Source organism: Desmodus rotundus, chromosome 6 (assembly GCF_022682495.2).
Source record: "Desmodus rotundus isolate HL8 chromosome 6, HLdesRot8A.1, whole genome shotgun sequence".
Taxonomy (NCBI): Eukaryota; Metazoa; Chordata; class Mammalia; order Chiroptera; family Phyllostomidae; genus Desmodus; species Desmodus rotundus.
In genome coordinates this window covers 13,170,625-13,188,839 of record NC_071392.1, presented here as the reverse complement: position 1 = coordinate 13,188,839, position 18,215 = coordinate 13,170,625, and the positions used below count along the sequence as shown (strand labels likewise).

The 18,215-nt window shown below is 41.8% G+C and overlaps 1 long non-coding RNA gene across 1 annotated transcript in view; it reads right to left on the bottom strand.

Annotated features, from left to right (window-relative positions):
- LOC123480022 (uncharacterized) overlaps positions 1–15,077 on the bottom strand; it is a 34,329-nt gene extending 19,252 nt beyond the window's left edge. The window contains exon 1 of the long non-coding RNA XR_006655876.2: positions 14,970–15,077. This is a non-coding gene — a long non-coding RNA (uncharacterized lncRNA). The remainder of the gene's footprint in view (positions 1–14,969) is intronic.
- Between the last annotated feature and the right edge of the window lie 3,138 nt (positions 15,078–18,215).

Genomic DNA, 18,215 nt, shown 5'->3' with positions numbered 1-18,215 from the left:
CTTGAGATTTCTTGACGGTGAGGCAGTCGGCCCTGTGGATGTCTGGGTGGAGAACATTCCAGCAGAGGGAAGCATCAGCACCAGGCCATGAGGTAGGAGCAGTAAGTTGGCCTGTGTTGCCAAAGCAGAGTGAGCACGAGGGAAGGAGGAAAGAAAGGGGTCAGTGAAAGGGGGTGGGGGCCCTGGGTCATGCAGTCCATTCTAAGGACCTGATTTTACCCTCAGTGAAGTGGGGAGCCCCTGGGGACTGTGGACAGAAGTGCAGAGATGATGAGATGTTAGGCTTTGAAAGGATCACCGGTTGCTCTGTTGAGAACAGACACAGAGGCAAGACCCATTAGGAGATACTAAAGCACCTAACAGTGATGCTGTGATTTATAATACGAAATACAAATTTGGTCTTAAACACCTTCCTGGCACAGTTTCTAAAGCCCCTAGAATTTCCTAGAGTGATAAAGTTGTCTTTGGTTATGTTAATTGGGTGACTTTTGACAAGCACCTAGAGCACCTAAGGATGGGACACCAGAGGAACCAACCAGGTGGTTAAAGGGTTGGGACCCAGGCCTGCAACTGGCCTCTGAATTTGGGGCACGGGGGCAGTCTTGTGGGACTGAGCCCTTTACCTGTGGAATCCGATGCTACCTGCTGGTAGATCCTGTTGGAATAGAGTTGAATTGTGTGGACAAAAAAGGGCCCACGAACTAAACCTGAAAAGATCAGGAAAGGCTCGCAAGGCAGCCTTACAAACCCAGAGATGAAAGTCACCACACAGTGTGATATGAACGTAAAAATTCCTAACGAGAAGTGGGTCACGGTAGGTAGTCACGACCTAGGCCTGGAGCTTCACTGCTTATTGTCTCCACGCATCTAAGATAACATACCTTTGAAATGGAGAGTAATCTTTTCCAGGACCTTCAAAGACACCACCTCAGGTACCAGCACCAGACCTACTGTTATCTTGTTCCCGACGTACCATCTCTATATGCTGTGAATATTTATATTTAACTACGCTGTATTCACCAATGTAAAAGAAGTATGTGTCTATTTTTTTTATCCAGAGATTTCCTTGCTTTGCTTTCTCCTTCCCACTTAATCTAACACCAATGAATTGTATGTAACCCTCCTTATGTCTCCTCCTTTGATTCTAATGGATAAAATAAGCTGCAAAACTGCCATGTTCTGGAGCATTTTCTCAATCTGTTGAGATTTTGCTTCCCCATAGTTGTCAGTCTGGCTCAAATAAACTCCTATAAAACTTTTTCTGCGCAGGCTGGTGTGGCTCAGTGGACTGAGTGCCAATGTGTGGCCTGCAAACCATAGGGTCACCAGTTTGATTCCCAGTTGGGGCACATGCTTGGGTTGCAGGCCAAGTTCCCAGTGGGGGGCACACAAGAAGCAACCACACATTCATGTTTCTCTCCCTCTCTTTCTCCCTCCCTTCCCCTCTCTCTAAAAATAAAATAAATAAAAGCTTAAAAAAAACCTTTTTCTTAGGCTGGATGTTCATCAACAATTGTAAAATACCCAGCTGGTGTCAAAGAGCTGCTTGCTAGGTGTGTGGGCAGCCTCCCTCGCCCTGGAACACACACACGCACACTGGAACCAGGTCCAGAACCTTCACCGACTCAAGTAATCCAGGTGACACAGACCAGACTGGTAGCAGAGAAATGGTTGTAGGTTGGATTCACTTTTAAGAAAAAGCCACACATTATTCTGGCAGACTGAGTGGTGGTAGGGGCGTGGAGGGCATGAAGAAAAGAGAAGAGTCCAGAATGATTACAGAGTGTTTATCCCAAGCAGCTGACAGGCTGGAGTTGCCATTTCCGGAGCTGGGGAACTGCGGGTGGCGCCGATTTGCAGTAGTGAGGTCAGGAGTTGGGGGTGGTCATGTTAGAGATATGAGCCTGTCTTGGGAGGAAGGGCTGGGCTTGAGACGTGAATATGGGAGTTAGCCCTGAGGCTGGACAAGACCACTGAGGGGCTTATGCTACCTATAAAAGCTGGTGAGAATGACCCGCTCACTCAAAGGGAGAACTTTCATTTCTCCACATTGATAAGAACAGGAAGGAATGATTAAGAGCAAAAAGGTTGCTTGAAAATTAGGGAAGCAAATGTAATTTTTCTTACATGTATTTTTCCCAATTATGGTAACAGCTTTTGGCCAGAGGCCCCAGGCCTTTGTACAGAAAACTCACAGATGTTCAGGCAAAGAGCAAGCCTGGGATTTCTTCTGTGCATGAAAATGTTGGCACCAGAAAAAAACCAGAAAATGTGGTAGAGTCCCAGAGGCCACAGTCTTTAATCAGTGTCACTGGGAGACTAAGGTTTGTGTCTACAGAGCTGGCCTAGCATCTGACAGCCCCAGACACAGGAGAGAGGGGAAACTTAATCAGTGAGGGACCATTGATTAAGTCCCATGGTACCTCCATTACACTCCATTGAGATTACTACTCTTATGCAATCTACTGTCATCATCATCATGGGTGGGAGCCTGAGACCCTCCCCCCACTACACTGGAATCCCCTCAAAATGGGAGGACTGTGGCACTACCAGTGCTGATCATCCATTACTTCATTGGTTCACTAAGTGGCCATGAAAAGCCATTTCATCCCTATCCCCGTACAAGGGAGGGGTGAGCCTGCCCTGCGGGAGGCAGCTGGTACCTGTCCCAGGAAGGCTCCTGCAGCCCTTGCTCAGCCAAAGAACCACCTCCTCTCGGTCGGTTTCCCACTGACCTCACCTCGGCATCCTGCCATCTCGTGCTGCCGACATAACCAACGGAAACTTTTAGCGAGGAGCCCCATAATACTCGATTTGCCCTCCTCAAGTAAATGTGCTCTCGGGAACTTGCTGCATTTGCTGCAGTTGGTGCAGAGCCCCTGGATGGATTCGCTTTATCCCCAGAGTGGCAAGCATGTGGTCTGCAGGATTCTGCACTACATGGCCATGCAACTCAATCCCAGCATTCTTCAGCTTCGCACCTTCCCATGAGCACTTGGGTATCAAAATCTCTCACCCTCTCTCTTTCTCTTAGGACAAATTACACAAGCTGAGGTCTATGCCCAATCACCCAGATATTATATTATATTATACAAACTCTTCTTGGTTTGTGACTCTACATTCCCCTGTAAGCTATAGATGGGAACCCTGCATGCCTGTGTTTCCACAAGCCAGTCCTCTCTTTCCAAGCGGTTCTCCAAGGAAATTCTTATTCTGCTGGCATCAATACGGCTGCTGTAATTGCTCATAAAGCCATCCTTGGGACTTTGCGGCAGGCGCCTTTACTAAGCTCTGTAATTAATTCTTGGAAAGCCATAGAAGGAGCTTGTTCAGCACATGGTTAAATCAAAAGCAGGCTTCCCGTTGGTCTGCTCAGATGGAGCCCTGATAGTTTAAAACAGATAATAAACCAGGCTGAAGAAATCTCCTAACGACCATTCATTCCTCCAGCAGTAGAATCCATGCACCACCCAAGACATGAATAGCATGCCTGGGCCACATGCTGAAGCAGAGACCCCTATTCTTCCTTCCCATGCCGAGTTCTTGGAGCATGAGTTTTAACTATTGACCAGACACTTGTTTGCTTCACATTCTTTCCTATAACTCATTTGTTTGCTTCCCTGCTTGTTTGCTCATGGACATAACTGGAGGTTGCTCATGGAGGTTGTTTTGATAAAAACATTTCAGAAAGATGTGTGGCTGTGGCATGTATCATGAACTGCAGGGGGAGACGAGTCAAGCTGGCCGATGGGCCCTGTCTACATGCATGAGCTCAGTTTAGATGATAACAGTAAAAGCTACAATTTGTCGAGTGACAGCTATGTCCCAGCAGTCTTTGACTCTGTGCATACGTTCTCCTGAGAGCTGTAACGATGGCACAGATTGGAGCCTGGTATTATAATGTCATTGTGTAACACCGATGGCTTCGTGAGTATAAGGCAGACCACGACCCTTTCTCTGCACGTAAATGAAACTGCTCTGTAAAATCTCAGTGCCTTCTACACATTAAGGACTCGATGCAAGTGCTATGGATTCAGTGAAACTCATACTGAGTCACTAGTTTTAAAAGGGAACTTGCCATTTCCCTATAGGACTGGTTTTCAACTGCGGGTGATTTTGTGCCCTAGGAGACATCTGGCACAGTCTGGGGATATTTTTAATGGTCACAGCTGAGGAGGAGGGCTTTGCCCCTGTCATCCAGTAGGTAGAGGCCAAGGATGCTGCCAAACAGCCTCCCGTGCACAGGACAGCAACACCCCCAGGATCAGCAAAAATTATCCACCTCAAAATATTAATAGTGGTGAAGTTGAGAAATCCTGATCTATAGCCAAGGTCAACCAATAGATCATCATTTGCTGATTAATATTTAAATTATAAATTGTCAAGCCCAGAACCCAAAATGGTTAATCCCATTGGCTCAGACATTAGATTGCATACTAGAACTGGCCAAAGATGAGTCCTCTACATTCCAAAATCCACAAATATTAATGCCACACACCTTGGTTTGGGAGGTATCTGAGAAAGATTGGGGTACCAAGCCCAATCATGTGCCTGGGAGTTAATTTTGAGCTATCACATGAAATGGAAATCCAGTTAGTTTACCAGCATAAAAGCTGGCTACCCCCGAAGGCCTGCATGAAATCAGAAGAACAATCAATAAATTCCAAAGAACCAATATCATAGCGACCATGTGATTTATCCACAATAACAACAAAAAAATTACAATCCCATAATAAACATGAGAGCAAAGATTAAAAAAACATTCTTTTTGGAAAAGAAAAATACATATCTAAATAATTATTTATTTTTATTGTTGTTCAACTACAGTTGTCCCCATTTTCCCCCTAAATAATTCTTATGTTAAGAAATAACTCGGAGGAGCAGAGCGAACAGCCAACAGTACTCCAGCATATACGAAGATTAGAGACCAAAGATAGAGGACATTGAAAGATCTGACGGTGCGACAACAAAACCTGGAGTGCTGAAAAGACTAGAGTTAGATCGTGTTAAACACATAAACGTCAGCTCAAGACCAGTGAGCACAGGAGAGTAAGGAGACAGCACCACCGAATCCCATTGGCATTCTACCATAGAAGTTCATATCATAAACCCAGGGATTCAGAACAAAGCAATTTAAGAAGCAGAGGCCAACAAGAAGAGCCTCACAAACAATGGGAAGACAAAGAAACAATTCCCAAATGAAAGGAAAGGAGGAAGTCTCAGAAAGAATACTAACCGAAAAAGAGGCAAGTCAACTATCAGATACTGAGTTCAAAGCAATGGTCATCAGGAAGCTCACTGAGCTCTCTGAGCTTAAAGAGAACTACCAGAAACTACAAGGAAACTACAATGAACTCACTGCAAACTATATCAACATGAAAAAGGAAATAGAAAATATCAACAAGAGCCAAGAGGAAATGAAGAATACAATTTCTGAATTGAAGAACACAGTAGAAGGAATTAAAAGCAGACTTGATGAAGCAGAGGATCGGATCAGCGAGCTGGAGGATAAAGTAGAAAAAAACACCCAGAAGGAGCAAGAAAAGGAAAAGAGGCTCAGAAAGAATGAAGAGGCAATAAGGGAAATGCAGGACAACATGAAACGTAACAATATCCGTATAATAGGAATACCAGAAGGAGAAGAAGAAGAGCAAGGGATAGAAAACCTGTTTGAAAAAGTAATGATGGAAAATTTCCCTAATCTGAGGAGAGAAAAAGTCACCCAAATCCAGGAATCACAGAGAGTCCCAAACAAGAGGAACCCAAAGAGACCCACTGCAAGACACATCATAATTAAAATGGCAAATTTCCAAGACAAAGAGAGGATCTTAAAGGCAGCAAGGGAGAAAAAGGAAGTAACATACAAGGGAGCCCCAATAAGGTTAGCAACTGACTTCTCAATGGAAACACTCCAAGCCAGAAGAGAATGGCAAAAAATATTCCAAGTAATGAGAACCAGAGGCCTCCAACCAAGACTACTTTACCCAGCAAGGCTCTCAATCAAGATAGAAGACCAAATAAAGAGCTTCCCAGACAAAAGAAGTCTAAAAGAATACAGCTCCACCAAACCAGCTCTGCAAGAGATGCTAAAGGGACTGCTTTAAGGAAAGGAAGGAAAAGAGAAAGACAGAGGAACACAGGTAGGAAATAATGGCAATGAATAACTACCTATCGATAATAACCTTAAATGTAAATGGATTAAATGCTCCAATCAAAAGACATAGAACAGCTGAATGGATAAGAAAACATGACCCACACATATGCTGCCTACAAGAAACCCATCTCAGGACAAAAGACTTACACAGACTGAAAGTGAAGGGCTGGAAACAAATTTTCCAAGCAAACGGACAGGAAAAAAAAGCAGGGGTAGCAATACTCATATCAGACAAAATAGACTTCCAAAGAAGGGCCATAAAGAGAGACCCAGAAGGTCACTTCATAATACTCAAAGGAAGAATCCACCAAGAAGACATAAACATTATAAATATATATGCACCCAACATAGGAGCACCCAAATACATAAAGAAAATCTTGGAGGATTTCAAGAAAGATATTGACAGCAACACAATTATAGTAGGGGATTTTAACACCCCACTATCAAAAATGGACAGGTCTTCCAAACAAAAGATTAACAAAGATATTGTGTCACTTAACAATACCCTAGAGGAAATGGACTTAACTGATATATACAGAGCTTTTCATCCCAAAGAAGCAAAATACACATTCTTTTCAAGTGTCCATGGAACTTTTTCAAAGATAGACCACATGATAGGACACAAAGCAACCCTCAACAAATTCAAGAAAATTGAAATCATATCAAGCATCTTCTCTGACCACAAGGGTCTGAAACTAGAAACCAACCCCAAGGGTAAAAACCCAAAACACTCAAAATCATGGAGACTGAATAGCATGCTATTAAACAATGAATGGGTCAAGAATGAGATTAGGGAAGAAATCAAAAACTTCCTGGAAACAAATGAAAACGAACTCACAACAACCCAAAACCTATGGGACACAGCAAAGGCAGTCCTGAGAGGGAAGTTCATAGCAATACAGGCCTACCTTAAGAAGTTAGAAACAGTTCACACAAACAACCTAACCCTACGCCTACAAGAACTGGAGGAACAACAACAAAGACAGCCCAGAGCAAGCAGAAGGAAGGAAATAACCAAGATCAGAGCAGAACTAAATGACATAGAGACTAAAAGCACAATTGTAAGGATCAATGAATCCAGAAGCTGGTTCTTTGAAAAGATAAACAAAATCGACAAGCCTTTAAGTAGGCTTATCAAGAAGAAAAGAGAGAGGATCCAAATAAACAGAATTAGAAATGAAAGTGGAGAGATTACAACTGATACCACAGAAATACAAAGGATCGTAAGAAATTACTATGAAGACCTATATGCTAAGAAATTTGAAAACCTAGATGAAATGGACACATTTCTAGAAAAATATAATCTTCCAAAACTGACTGAAGAAGAAGCAGAAAACCTGAACAGACCAATATCAGCAAAGGAAATTGAAGCAGTCATCAAGAAACTCCCATCACACAAAAGCCCTGGACCAGATGGTTTCACAGGAGATTTCTACAAAGCATTTAAGGAAGAACTAACCCCTATCCTTCACAGACTATTCGAAAAAATCCAAACTGATGGAAGACTCCCAAACTCTTTTTATGAAGCCAACATCATCCTAATCCCAAAACCAGATAAAGACACAACGAAGAAAGAAAACTTCAGGCCAATATCGCTGATGAACATAGACGCTAAAATTCTCAACAAAATATTAGCAAACCGCATCCAGCAATATATTAAAAAGATCATCCACCATGACCAAGTGGGATTCATCCCAGGGATGCAAGGATGGTACAATATTCGCAAATCAATAAACATAATACATCACATCAACAACAGCAAAGACAAAAATCACATGATCATATCAATAGATGCGGAAAAAGCATTCGATAAGATACAGCACCCATTTCTGATAAAAACACTCAGCAAAGTGGGAATAAAGGGAGCAGTCCTCAACATAATTAAGGCCATATATGAGAGACCTACAGCCAACATCACATTCAATGGACAAAAACTTAGAGCTTTCCCACTAAGATCAGGAACAAGACAAGGATGCCCTCTCTCACCACTCCTATTCAACATAGTATTGGAAGTCCTAGCCACAGCAATCAGACAAGAAAAAGCAATAAAAGGCATCCAAATTGGAAAGGAGGAAATGAAACTGTCACTGTTTGCAGACGACATGATAGTGTACATGGAAAACCCTATAGACTCCACTCAAAAACTACTCGACCTAATAAATGAATTTGGCAAAATAGCTGGATACAGAGTCAATACCCAGAAATCAAAGGCATTCCTGTACACCAACAACGAAACTGCAGAAACACAAATCAGGAAAAAAATCCCATTCGATATAGCAACAAGAAAAATAAAGTACCTAGGAATAAACCTAACCAAGGAGGTAAAAGACCTGTACTCAGAAAACTACACAACACTGAAGAAAGAAATTAAGGAAGATACAAACAAATGGAAGCATGTACCATGTTCATGGATTGGAAGAATTAACATCATCAAAATGGCCATACTACCCAAAGCAATTTATAGATTCAATGCAATCCCTATTAGAGTACCCATGACATATTTCACAGATATAGAACAAACATTGCAGAAATTCATATGGAACCATAAACGACCTCGAATAGCAGCAGCAATTTTGAGAAAGAAGGACAAAGCAGGAGGTATCACAATACCTGATATCAAACTGTATTACAAGGCCACGGTAATCAAAACAGCCTGGTACTGGCATAAAAACAGGCACATAGACCAATGGAACAGAATAGAGAGCCCAGAAATAAACTCAAATCTATACGATCAATTAATATTTGACAAAGGAGGCAGGAGCATAAAATGGAGCAAAAACAGTCTCTTCAACAGATGGTGTTGGGAGATCTGGACAGCTACGTGCAAAAAAATGAAACTTGATCACCAACTTACGCCATACACGAAAATAAACTCAAGATGGATAAAAGACTTAAATATAAGCCGTAACACCATAAAAGTCCTTGAGGAAAACATTGGCAGGAAAATCTCAGACATTCCACACAGCAACATCCTCACAGACACATCCCCTAAAGCAAGGGACATAAAGGAAAGAATAAACAAATGGGACCTCATCAAAATAAAAAGCTTCTGCATGGCTAAAGAAAACAGCACCAAATTACAAAGAGAACCAACAATATGGGAAAACATATTTGCCAATGATACCTCAGACAAGGGCCTGATCTCCAAAATATATAAAGAACTCACACGACTCCACTCCAGGAAGACAAACAACCCAATTAAAAAATGGGCAAAGGACTTGAACAGACACTTCTCCAAGGAAGACATACAGAAGGCCCAGAGACATATGAAAAGATGCTCAGCATCACTAGCCATCAGAGAGATGCAAATTAAAACCACAATGAGGTATCATCTCACACCAGTCAGAATGGCCAACATAAACAAATCCACAAACAAATGTTGGAGAGGATGCGGAGAAAAGGGAACCCTAGTGCACTGTTGGTGGGAATGCAGACTGGTGAGGCCACTGTGGAAAACAGTATGGAATTTCCTCAGAAAACTAAAAATGGAACTGCCCTTTGACCCAGTAATTCCGCTGCTGGGATTATACCCTAAGAACACTGAAACACCAATCCAAAAGAATCTGTGCAACCCAATGTTCATAGCAGCACAATTTACAATAGCCAAGTACTGGAAGCAACCGAAGTGCCCATCAGCAAACGAGTGGATCCAAAAACTATGGTATATTTACACAATGGAATTCTACACAGCAGAGAGAAAGAAGGAGCTTATACCCTTTGCAACAGCATGGATGAAACTGGAGAGCATTATGCTAAGTGAAATAAGCCAGGAAGTGAGGGACAAATACCATATGATCTCACCTTTAACTGGAACATAAGCAATAGAAGGAAAAAGCAAACAAAATATAACCAGAGACATTGAAGTTAAGAACAATGTAACAATAGCAAGGGCGGGGGTGGGGGGGTGGGGGCGGGGACAGTGGGTAGAGGGGATTACAGGAACTACTATAAAGGACACATGAACAAATCCAAGGGGGAGGGTGGAGAGGGGGGAGGGAAGTGGGTTCACCTGGGGTGGGGTGAAGGGATGGGGGGAAAAGGCATACAACTGTAATTAAATAACAATAAATAAATTAAAAAAAAAAAAAGAAATAACTCATACTACTTTATCCTTTACTTCTGTCACTTAATAATGGATCTTCTCATACCCTTAAAATCTGTTTCAAAATATGATTTTTCAGGGCAGCATAATATTCTAACATATTGATGGCATCTAATTTATTTAACCAATATCTTATTTAGGCATATTTACAGTACTCTCAATTTTTAGCTATTATAAATAATGCTATAATAAACATGAAACATTAATATTTTTAATTCATTGTTCCCACATATATTTTGAACCATTGAGTTCTTCTCATGTTTCTTAATTAGAATGTTTCCAATTGGAAACGAGCTGTACAACTTCATCTGAAGGAAGAATGGCCATTAAAAAAAAATAGCAACAATAAGAAAAATCCCTCCTGTATTTTAGATCTTTCTAAAAATACCCATTGCTCAGGAAAATATAAATCCAGGTGATAGTGGTTGGCATCACCATTTCAGAAAGAACAGGAAAAGGGCAGCACAGAAACTGCATTGTTAGACACCACCGTTATAATTTATGGGTCTCACACATCAGTATGTAAATAACAGATGCCGAGTTATTACCTCCGCAGGCTGCCTCTCAACTGAAGTACAAACTACATTACTGAAGCCAGGCCAGCTAGAACAGCAAGTACGATGAATCAAACAATGATACGAGTTTCATTTAACCCTGAGAAAACAAGCGTTTCCAGATAACTACACATTATGTAAGACAAACAATTCAGGAAATGAGAAATAAATGGGTAAGGGAAAACTAAAAGGAGGAAAACTGGATGAAATACATTAGGATTGAAAATATTGGCAGTTCCAAGGCAGGGGTGTCAGCTGAATAACCAGGGGAGAGGCGTGTGAATATTGACACAGTCCACACTTCGAACTCTGAAGCAAGTAGCATGCAGCAAACCGCTTTGGCTCAGTTTTGGCAGTAGAGTTGGGTGGCCTCGGCCAGGTTCACCTCGCCTCCATCGCTGTTTTTTTAAAGTGGCTGTAATAACATCTTCTACCTGATAAGGATGCCATAAGAATCAAATGCAAAAACCCATATAAAGAAAGGGTTGAGCGTGGCGCCTAGCACACTTGTGTGTGCTCGGTACGTATTAGCCATTATTACATGAACTTCAGAAGATTAATATAAGCCAGACACGTAGCCAGCTGGGAAGGAAAAACAGGAATTAGATGTTGTTACTATGCTCCTGTGATAAACTCTGTAGTTTATTTTAACACAAGGGCATAAAGTTGGCTCTACAACCACTTTTAAAACATCCTAAATGCTAAACTTAAAGTGCTATGGAATCTGTGTGCAAGTTTCCAGTGTAGAGTCTAGTCATTAAAATAGATATTCAGGGCATCAGGGCAAGATGAGCTGTGGAAGCGAGACTGCAAGGCATGGGTGCAGGTAGACCAGTGAGTTTAAGGCACGTGAGATCAGGTTGCCTGGGCCACTTCGCAAGGGCTGTCTGATTGGAGGTTGGTTGACTGCATTCTTTCAAGTGGTGAGGATATAGACCCACTCTCCATGATTTGGCAAAAAGATAATAAATTGATTTACTCATATATTTGCCAAATGCATTCCCTTGATGATGACTAGGTGCCAAAATACTGTTCTCTGGAGAGTTTTGTTTTGTTTTAAGCATTTGGCTTTGAAATGTGGAAATTCCCGTGATGAGAAGTCACTCACTGAGAACATGATCCTGAAGCACTATGAACTTGGTGAGAGCCCCTCTCCACCAGGCCCACAGAACCCTTCCACTTGGAGATGGCTTCAGTTTCCTCTCAGCCAGAATTCAGTCTGTCTATAATGGACCTTTTTTGACTTCATTATTCCCCCAGGTATTTTTAAGTATCTTATTCATTTACCAATGAACCAACAGATAATCATCTTTACTTCTCTGAAAGCAAGTCTCGTCTCTTTGTTCTCAAAGTCCAAATATTACAATCCTAGAAATTAGGCATGGGCAAGACTTATATTTCCAGAGATTAACTTTAAAGAAAGTGCTGCTTATGGAGTGACTGGCTGCCCATGAAAAGAGAATGCTTTCTTCCCAGAGAAGTGAAGGGGAAGTGAAGAGGTTGGTCTGGGATTTGCTCTGTGCTCCCCCACCCCCACCCCACCCCACCCCACCATGTGGTTCAGTCTGTTTTGCACCTCTGGTTAGCATCTGGATGCTCTGCCTTGGCAGAGAAATGTATTGTCTATTTTAATGCTGACCTGTGATGTTTTGTTCACATTTTAAATCTTTTATCACCTGTGGCTCCTGTAAGACTTTCCCGTTTGTTAGAATTTTTTTTTTTTTCTGATCGGTATTGATTCTCTATTTTGCCATAGGGTTAGGACCTACTGCCTGTTTGGCATGATTGTAAAGGATCTGGCTGCTGTTTTCCTCCCACAAAAGTATCTATAGCCATTTAATTATATAGTTTATTTTTAAAGCAAGAATGAAAGGATCACCCTTCGCTTCAATTCGGCTTAGCCTGTTCTCAGAACACTAAACATTCTCAGTTCCTTTGGCTATTGAAATGGGTGTCCTCATCTAAAAGAAAATCAGTGTATTGGGTTTTACCCAGTGTAATGTCTCAAGATTTTATTATATCCTGTTTCCTTTCTTCTGATAGAAATAGAGTCCATAACCTCAAAACTGTCCAAGAGAAATAAATATGCTCTGTGGGAAAAATAACTCTTAGGCTTTTCGGTTGCAGCCTAAATCCTACACCTTCCATCAGACCCAGACTGCATATCATAGTGACTCCACACTATCGTGAATGCCCAAACTGAGGCTGTTCTTGCCTTTTGTACCTGGAAGATAATAAGGTGTTCTCTGGCAATTGAACTTTAATATAATAAAAAGTGTTATGCACAGGCAGGAATATATCTAAGACTTTTTGCTGTGAAAGGAGAAAATTGATGTTTCCAGGGACAGCTGGCCATCTAGATTACAGAGAAATGTTTCTTCAAAGGGGAATGATCCATTCTGGGCCACCCAGAGTTCCCAATCTCATGGTGCTCCCTGCTCCACAACCACCTCCATTCACACACACACACACTCTTATCAGTGGACTTGGTTTTCTGGGAGCCTCCAACTCCTAGAAAGTAGCAATTTCAAAGGTTCCGTAGGTGGCAAATTAAGGGGAGTAGCCTGAAGATTAGAGACTGGATCCTTCCACCAATGTAGAGACTCCTTCGCACCCATGGAAAGGATGTTGTCAGTCTGGTGCTTTCTGTGTTCCTGTCCACCCCAAGAATAGATCTTGGGAATAGTGGAAGTTTCATAGAGTGGCCTACGGCTCTCATTACTTCTGGGTCTCTTCCAAAACTCACCCACACCCTGCACTCTCCAAAGCCACAGAAGTGGAGAGTAGATACCCTAGGTCAGCGCCAGGACAGGGATCGGACTCAGATGCCTGTTGCACACCTCCAGTGCTGTCTGGGAAGCAGAAAACACTAAGACACTCCCACTTGGGGGCCACTCCAACAGCTCTGCCAGATTTAGGGAGCTCTGGCCCTTCCTTCAAGGGGAAAGGATGAGTCCCTGAATGTCTATGGGAGAGAGGTACACTCAGATCTGGACGGAGCTAGGAATACAAGCAAGAATGTCTTTACCCACATCTACTAGACAGATGTGCCTCCAAATGCATAGACTGTGAAGGAGAAAGGAGCCACTTTCAGCTTCGGCTACTGTGCCCCCAAGAGAGAACACTTTCTCTGCCATCCTATTAAATATCACCGTTGCTCCTCAGCCTACCAGACACAAGCCCTGCTTTCCTTGCAGAAATCAAGAGATGCCCATTTCCCCTCCTTAGTACTTAACCCTCCAATAGCCACTCACCCCCAAATGACTGGTCTCAGCCACTCAGCACATGGCATTCCTGTCTAGTGGCTGTCCTAACTGTGACCAAAGTTGGCCCCATCAGATTAAAGCAGTGGTACCAAATAGAAATATAATTAATATAAGCCACAAATATAATTCATAATTTTCTAGAAGCCACATTTTAAAAAGTACAAAAAAAAACCCAGGTAAAATTAATTTTTAAAATATTACTATATAATCCAATATATCCAAAATATTATCATTTAAACACATAATATAAAATTATTAAGGAGATATTTTACACTTCTTTATTTCATACCAAGTCTTCATACTTAATGTGCTTTTTATATTTACAGTATATGTCAATTTGGAATAGCTATATATTTCAAATGCTTAATAGACAAAAAGGGTAAAGGGGGTCACCATATGGTGATGGAAGGAGACTAGATGTTGTGTTATAAAGTTGTATACCTGGAGAACTTCCAGTCAAGATGGAGGTGTAGGTAGACATACTGTGCCTCCTTGTACAACCAAAAGGTGAACAAAAACAAATTTAAAAATAAAAACAACCAGAACTGACAGAAAAATCCAACTGTATGGAAGTCTGACAACCAAGGAGTTAAAGAAGAAACATTCATCCAGACCGGTAGGAGGGGCAGAGGTGGGCAGCCGAGCAGAGAGGACTTGCAGCAAGGCGGCAGCTGGCAGACTGGGGGAGGTGGTGGCTGGCGAACTGGGCGGCCCCACATTCCTGTGCAGACAAACCAGGAGGAACCCAGGGCTCCAGCACAGGAAAATAAAGCCTCAAAGCCTCTGACTGAAAACACCTGTGGGGGTTGAGGCAGCGGGAGAAACTCCCAGCCTCACAGGAGAGTCCTTTGGAAACACCCAGAGGGTCCTAGAACGTACACAAACCCACCTACCTGGGAATCAGCACCAGAAGGGGCCAATTTGCTTGTGGGTAGCCGGGAAAGTGACTGAAAGCCAGCAGAGAGCAGAGCAAGCGGCATTGTTCCCACTCAGACCCTCCCCCACAGACAGCGTCACAATGCACAGGTGTGGGTTGCCCCGCCCTGGTGAACACCTAAGGCTCTGCCCTTTACTACGTAACAGGTGCACTGAGACAAAAAAAAATGGCCCATTTACAATAACAATTCCATTTACAATAGTATAAAAACAAATAATATAATTAGAAATAAACTTAATCACGGAGGTGAAAGATTTGTACACTGAAAGCTATAAGACATTACTGAAAGAACTCAAAGAAAACACCAATAAACGGCCCTGGCTGGTGTGGCTTAGTGGATTGAGTGCTGGCCTGTGAACCAAAGGGTCACCGGTTCGGTTCCCAGGCAGGGCACATGCCTGGATTGTAGGCCAGGCCTCCCAGTAGGGGACGCACAAAGGGCAACCATGTGTTGATGTTTCTCTCCGTCTCTTTCTCCTTTCCTTCCCCTTTGTCTAAAAATAAATAAAATCTTAAAAAAAATACCAATAAATGAAAAGATATACTATACTCATGGACTAGAAGATGTGCTACTGTTAATACATCAATACCATCCAAAGAGATCTACAGATTCAATGTAATCCCTATCAAAATTTTGATAGAAATAGAAAACTCCACCTTAAATTAATATGGAATCTCAAGGGACCCTGAAGAGCCAAAACAATCTTGAAAAAGACTTCCTGGTTTCAAAACTTACTCCAAAGCTACAGTAATCAAAACAGTGTAGTACATAAAGACAGACATATAGATCAACAAAATAAAATAAAGAGCCCAGAAATAAACCCTCACATTTATGCTGAAATGATTTTCAACAAGTACACCAAGATTGCTCAACAGGGAAAGGACAGTCTTTTCAGCAAATGGTGTTGGAAAAACTAAGTATTCACATGTAAAAAGAATGAGGTTGGACCCTTACATTATACCTTATACAAAGACTAATTTAAAATAGATCAAAGACTTTCAGAAGAAAACATAGGGGAAAAGCTTTAATAACATTGAACTTGGCAATGATTTCTTGACTATGACACCAAAAGTACAGGAAAAAACAACAATATATAGATATATTGGAGTATATAAGAATTTAAAACTAAAGTGCATCAAAGGATGCAATCAGTGGAGTGAAAAGACAATGCACAGAATGGGAGAGAACATTTGGAAGTATTATATAATATGTGATAAGAAGTTAATATTCATCCCCTACAAGCCAACAATAAAAATCAAGCAACCCAATTTTAAAATAGGCAAAGGACATGAATCAACATTTCTCCAAAGAAGATAGACAAAGAGTCAATAAGAATATGAAAAAAATGCTCAACACCACTAATCATCAGGGAAATGTGTATCAAAACCACAATGAGATACCACCTCATACCCATTAAAATTGCTATTATTAAAAAAAAAGCAGAAAATAACAAGTGTTGGCAATAATGTGGAGAAATTGAACCCTTGTGCCCATTAGTAGGAATGTAAAATGATGCAGATGCTATGGAAACAGTATGGCAGTTCCCCCCCAAAATTAAACATAGAATTACCATATGTTTCAGCAATTGCACCTCTGGGTTGAAAAAGAATTGAAATCAGGGATGCAAAGAGATATTTGTATACCCATGTTCACAGCAGCATTATTCACAATAGCCAAGGGGTGGAAGCAACCTAAGTGTCCACTGACTGATTAATGGACGAACAAAATGTAGAATACACATATAGTAGAATATTATTTAGCTTTAAAATGGAAGGAAAATCTGATGCATGCTATGTGTATGAGCCTTGAGGACATTATGTTAAGTGAAGTAAGCCAATCATAAAGACTAGTAGTGTATGATTCCACTTATCTCAATTGTGTAGAGAATCAAATTCATAGAGACAGAAAGTAGCATGGTGGTTGCCAGAGGCATGGGATGGGGGGATGAGGAGTTATTGTTTAATGGGTACAGAGTTTCAGTTTTCCAAGATGAAAAGATTTCTGGAGATGGACAGTGATGATGGTTAAGCAAAAATGTGAATGTACTTAATGTGAACTGTACACTTAAAAATAGGTAAAATGGAGAGACTTCTGGTCAAGACGGAGGTGTAGGTAGATGAGCTTAGCCTCCTCCTGCAACCACAGAAAGAATTACAGCTAGACCTCAAAACAAATAACACCCAGAACTGTCAGACTATCGAGCGGTATAGAAATCTGACAAGCAAGGATTTAAAGAAACCACATTCATCCAGATGGGTAGGAGGTGTGGAGACACAAACATGGGTGGAAAGGTGCAGAGACTCAGTATGGCACAGAGAGGTGGTGGTGGTGGCAGTGGAATGGGAGGTCCCATATTCATGTGCGGTGGATAAAAATCAGGAGGGATACCTTGAGAGCAAGTGATCCCAGCCCCAGGCCATACCACACAGCCCAGGGTTCTAGTACTGGGAAGATAAATCCCCACAGCTTCTGGCTGTAAAAACCAGTGGGGTTTGGGGCAGCAGAAGAAGCTACTAATTTTTAGGAGACTCCATTTAAAGGGTCTCTACAGACTTAGAACATATGCAAACCCACCCACTCTAGGATTCAGCACCAGGGCAAAAGCAGGAAGGGTACCAGTTGCATACGGGGCAGCAGTGAAATAACTGGAAAAGGGGTAAGTGCTGGGCAAACCAGACAGCAACATGGCCCCTCCCACCCCCTCCTCCCACATGGAGCCACAAATTGGTGAAGTGGGTTGCCCCACCCTGGTGATTACCTAAGTCTCCGCCCCACACAATTTACAGGTGCGTTTTCTATAATAGGCCACATTACTAAGACAAGGAGTCAAAGCAGCTCTACCTAATACACAGAAACAAGCACAGGGAGGCTGCCTAATTGAGAAGACAAAGAAGTATGGCCCAAATGAAAGAACAGAACAAAACCCCAGAAAAAGAACTAAATGAAACAGAGATAATCAACCTATCAGATGCAGAGTTCAAAACACTGGTGATAAGGATGCTCAAAGAACTCACTGAGCATGGCAACAACATAAAGAAAGAAGTGAAGGTCACATTAAATGAAATAAAGAAAAATAAGGAGATCACTTGGGGGGTTATCAGCTGTGACAGGTAAAAGGAACAATGGGGGAAAATGTGTAGGGATTAAGAAGCATAACTGATAGGGATAAAATAGACAAGGGGATGTTAAAAACAGTATAGG